The sequence below is a fragment of the Schistocerca piceifrons genome, chromosome 4 (genome assembly GCF_021461385.2).
Source record: "Schistocerca piceifrons isolate TAMUIC-IGC-003096 chromosome 4, iqSchPice1.1, whole genome shotgun sequence".
Lineage (NCBI taxonomy): Eukaryota > Metazoa > Arthropoda > Insecta > Orthoptera > Acrididae > Schistocerca > Schistocerca piceifrons.
In genome coordinates, this window is record NC_060141.1 from 330950184 (window position 1) to 330955929 (window position 5746).

The following is a 5746-nucleotide window of genomic DNA, read 5'->3' on the forward strand; positions in this document are numbered from 1 at the left end:
AGGTCATCAGTCACCTAGAACTTAGAACTACTTAAACCTAACTAACCTAAGCACATCACACACATCCATGCACGAGGCAGGATTCGAACCTGCGACCGTAGCAGTCACGCGGTTCCTGACTGAAGCGCCTAGAACCGCACGGCCACCTCGGCCACCTCGGCCGGCGGCGACAATGGAATGGCGTTAGTTACGGCCTGAGGATGGTGTACTGAATCACAGAAACTGGCAGCCATATAACCAATCTAAACGACGTCTGTCGGTGTTTTTATGTGGCAGTATAGATTACTTCCAATAAAATACGCTTTATAATATACGTCAAACGTTATCGGTTGTTAAGTGAACCAAAGTAAATAGTGACACATGGTGTTAAGCAATGACAGATGATTAATTTGAAGATGATTTTCATACATTTCACCTTTGACTTTAGTGTAGCCTACTTACGAATTCTCTTGGGCACACCACATGAAGCTCTTCTGAAATCGTCCTGGTGTTTCACCTTTTAACTACCCGGAGACAGAAATCCAAAGGGGTAATGTCCAGGAAACCTTGTGGGCAATGAACGTGACTATTTTTGCCCATCCATCTTCCAGGTTGTGTTTGGGTTAGACGATGGGTCACCTAAAGAGTAGAACGTGCATCGGTGCCATCATGCTGAAAGCTTCATAGCTAAAGAAATCCTTTCCAATTATGCTGCGAGATCCGTTTCAAGAAAGTCTTGACAATGGGCTCTAAAAGACAGAACAGGTGCAGTTACCCGATTGTATAACACACCACACTATACATTTCCTGAGAAGCGTCTTCACTAGGAAATACGAGTTTTCGTCAGACCACAGATGTGATTTATGAGTGTTGTTGACATCATCTCAAGTAAAGTGGATTCATTTGTAAAATATGTTAGTGGGGTTATTCAGTGATTTACAGCTAGCAAGTGACGCAAGTCCGCCTGCCCTCATCCCTTTCTCAAAAAGAGTTGGATTCGCCGATGATATGGATACAGCCTGTGTATTGCATGCGTAATATCAACCGTAGTGTGGAACACTGACACACGTAGAATTCCTTATCGTCCTTCCAACAAATAAAAGAAAATATGAAATAAATTTTTCTTCGTGTATAATGGAGCGATGCAAATCAGAGTGCACATGCCAATCCAGTAATTTTTTAATTTTTTTTTGGCATCTGTCTCCTGATTGTTTTGATGCGTGCCGCCACGAATTCCTCTCCTGCGCTAACCTCTTTATCTCAGAGTATCACTTGCATCCTAGTCCTCAGTTATTTACTGTATATACTCCAATCTCTGTTGGCCTCTACAATTTATGCCCTCTACATGTCCCTCTAGTACCATGGAAGTCATTCCTTCAAGACTTAACATATGTCCTATCATCCTATCCCTTCTCCTTATCAGTGAATTCCACATATTCCTTTCCTTTCAGATTCTGCGTGGAATTTCCTCATTCCTTACCTTATCAGCCCACCTACTACCATAAAAAGCTGTACTCCAGACCTACATTCCCAGAAATTTTTTCCTCAAATTGAGGGCCATGTTTGACACCAGTAGACTTCTCTTAGCCAGGAATGACCTTTTTCCCATTGCTAGACTGTTTTTGATATCCTCATGTCCTCCTTGCTCCGTCCGTCTTGGTTATTTTATTGCCTTGGTGGTAGAATTCCTTGATTTCATCTACTTCGTGACCATCAATCATGATGTTCAGTTTCTCTCTGTGCTCTTTTCCGCTACTTCTCATTACTTTCGCCTTTCTTCGATTTGCTCTCAGTCCATATTCTGTACTCAGACTGTTCATTCCATTCAACAGTTCATGTAATTAATTCTTCTTCATTTTCACTCAGGACAGCAATGTCATCAGCAAATCGTATCATGGATATCTTTTCACCTTGAATTTTGATTCCACTCCTGATCCTTTGTTTCGTTTCCAACATTGCTTCATCGATGTACAGATTGAACAATAGAGCGAAAGACTACATCCCTACCTTACATCCTTTTTCAACCGAGCACTTCGTTCTTGGTCTTTTTAATCCGAGCACTTCGTTCTAGGTCGTCCGCTCTTGTTATTCCCTCTTGCCTCTTGCACATATTGTACTTTACCTGTCTCTCTCTATAGCTTACCCCTATTTTTCTCAGAATTTCGAACATCTTGCACCATTTTACATTGTCGAACGCTTTTTCCAGGTCGACATATCCTATGAACGTATCTTGATTTTTCTTTAGTCTTGATTCCATTATCTACCGCGATGTCAGAATTGCCTCTCTCGTGCATTTACCTTTTATAAAGCCAAACTGATCGCCATCTAGCACATCCTCAACTTTCTTTTCCATTCTTCTGTATATTCATCTTGTTAGCAACTGAACATGAGCTGTTAAGGTGATTGTGCGATAATTCTTGCAATTACCTTCTCTTGCAGTCTGCGGAATTGTGTGGATGATATTTTTCCGTAAGCAGATGGTATGTCGCCACACTCATACATTCTACACACCAACGTGAATAGTCGTTTTGTTGCTACTTCCCCCCAATGATTTTAGAAATTCTGATGTAATGTTATCGATCCCTTCTGCCTTATATCCTCCAAAGCTCTTTTAAATTCTGATTCTAATACTGGATCTCCTATCTCTTCTAAATCGACTCCTACTTCTTCTATCACATCAGACAAATCTGCCCCCTCATAGAGTTTTTCAATCTGTTCTTTCTACCTGTCCGCTCTCCTCTGCATTTAGCAGTGGAATTGGCGTTACACTCCTACTGTTACTACCCTTGCTTTTAATGTCACAGAAGGTTATTTAGACATTCCTGTATGCTGAATCTGTCCTTCCGACAATCATTTCTTTCTCGATTTCTTCACTTTTTTAAGCAGCTATTTCGTCTTAGCTTCCCTGCACTTCCTATTTATTTCATTCCTCATCGACTTGTATTTCTGAATTCCTGAGTAACGTGGGCGATAAATAGTTTAGACAAAAAGAGAATAGAAGCTTTTGAAATGTGGTGCTACAGAAGAATACTGAAGATTAGATGGGTAGATCACATAACTAATGAGGAGGTATTGAATAGAAGTGGGGAGAAGAGGAGCTTGTGGCACAACCTGACTAGAAGAAGGGATCGGTTGGTAGGACATGTTCTGAGACATCGAGGGATCACCAATTTAGTATTGGAGGGCAGTGTGGAGGGTAAAAATCGTAGAGAGAGACCAAGAGATGAATACACTTAGCAAATTCAGAAGGATGTAGGCTGCAGTAGGTACTGGGAGATTAAGAAGCTTGCATAGGATAGAGTAGCAAGGAGAGCTGCATCAAACCAGTCTCAGGACTGAAGACTACAACAAAAACGAGTATCCCAGAACATTTTTTTACTTCCTCCTTCCATCGATCAACTGAAGTACTCATATTTCTCCTGATACCCATGGTTTCTTCGTAGTTTCCTTCTTCGTACCTATGTTTTCCTTTCCAACTTCTGTGATGGCCCTTTTTAGAAATGTCGTTTCCTCTTCAACAGTACTGCCTACTACGCTATTTCTTATTGCTGTATCTATAGCCGTAGGAAACTTCAAGCCTATCATGTCAGTGCTTAGTACTTCTGTAACCACTTCTTTGCGTATTGATTCTTCCTGAATAATGCCTTAAACTTCAGCCTACTCTTCACCACTACTACATTGTGATCTGAGTCTGTATCTGCTTCTGGGTATGCCTTACAATCCAGAATCTGATTTCGGAATCTCTGCCTGACCATGATGCAATCTGAAATATTCACGTATCACCGGCCTTTTCCAAGTATAGCTCCTCCGCTTGTGATTCTTGAACAGAGTATTCGCTATTACTAGCTAAAATTTATTACGGATAACAATGAGTCTTTTTCCTCTATCAATCCTTTTCCCAAGCCAATATTCTCCTGTGACCCTGTAACCTTTTCTTTGACTCCTTCCCCTCAGAACTGCACTCCAGTCCCCCATGTCTATTAGGTTTTCGTCTCCCTTTATGTACTGTATTACCCTTTCAATAACCTCATAAACTTTCTCTATCTCTTCAACTTCTGACGTATGCATGTATAACTGAACCAATGTTGTCGGTGTTGGTTTGCGATCGATTCTGATAGGAACAACCCTATCAATGAACTGTTTATAGTAATAACACACTCTCTGCCCTACGTTCCTCTTCATAAGGACTCCTACTCCCGTTGTACCATTTTATGACGTGATAATTTTACTTTATACTCAACTGACCAGAAATCCTAGTCTTCTTTCCATTTCACATATCTGACCTCTACTATATCTAGACTGAGCCTCTGCATTTCCCTTTTCAGACTTTCTAGTTTCTCTACCCAATTCAAGTTTCTGACATTCTACGCCTCGACTCGTACAACGTTATCCTTTCGTTGATTATTCAGTCTTTTTCTCATGGTCACCTTCCCCTTGGCAGTCCCCTCCCGGAGATCCGAATGGGGGACTATTCCGGAATCTTTTGCCAATGGATAGACCAGCATGACACTTTTTCAATTACATGCCACATGCCATGTAGAAACACGTTCCGTGTCTTTAATGCAGTGGTTTCCATTGCCTTCAGCATCCTTATGCCGTTCGTCATTGCTGATTCTTCCGCCTTTAGAGGCGGTTTCCCAGCCATAGGACAGGAGAGTTCCCTGAACCTCTGTCCGCGCCTGCGCCCTCTTTGGCAAGGCCGTTGGCAGAATGAGGGTGACTTCTTATGTCGGAAGTCTTCGGCCGCCAATGCTGATTATTAATCAACATTTAAGCAATGTCGGGACTTGAACCCCGGCCGAGACAGTTTTTTAATAGTAATAAAAGACCAACCCCCAGACCACGGGTGCAAGCTCTGGTTCAATCAGAAACTATAAAATCTAGGGAATTTGTTGGTATGTGTCACATAAGCAATACAAACTTCTCTAGGAATAAGAAGCAATATAAGGACAGAGGTCATGCAGAATAGAAAACTTTGTGTAAAACAAGTTGTTTGTGTGTCATATGACGTTGTATATGAGTTTAGAATGAGGTAATTTTTTGTGTATACAGGGTGTTACAAAAAGGTACGGCCAAACTTTCAAGAAATATTCCTCACACACAAAGAAAGAAAATATGTTATGTGGACATGTGTCCGGAAACGTTTACTTTCCATGATAGAGCTCATTTTATTACTTCTCGTCAAATCACATTAATCATGGAATGGAAACACACAGCAACAGAACGTACCAGCGTGACTTCGAACACTTTGTTACAGGAAATGTTCAACATGTCCTCCGTTAGCGAGGCTACATGCATCCACCCTCCGTCGCATGGAATCCCTGATGCGCTGATGCAGCCCTGGAGAATGGCGTATTGTATCACAGCCGTCCACAATGCGAGCACGAAGAGACTCTACATTTGGAACCGGGGTTGCGTAGACAAGAGCTTTCAAATGCCCCCTTAAATGAAAGTCAATAGGGTTGCGGTCAGGAGAGCGTGGAGGCCATGGAATTGGTCCGCCTCTACCAATCCATCGGTCACCGAATCTGTTGTTGAGAAGCGTACGAACACTTCGACTGAAATGTGCAGGAGCTCCATCGTGCATGAACCACATGTTGTGTCGTACTTGTAAAGCCGAATGTTCTAGCAGCACAGGTAGAGTATCCCGTATGAAATCATGGTGGTGAATCGAGGAAGTACATCACATACTGACGAAACTAAAATGAGCTCTAACATGGATATTAAGCGTTTCCAGACACATGTCCACATAACATCTTTTCTTTAT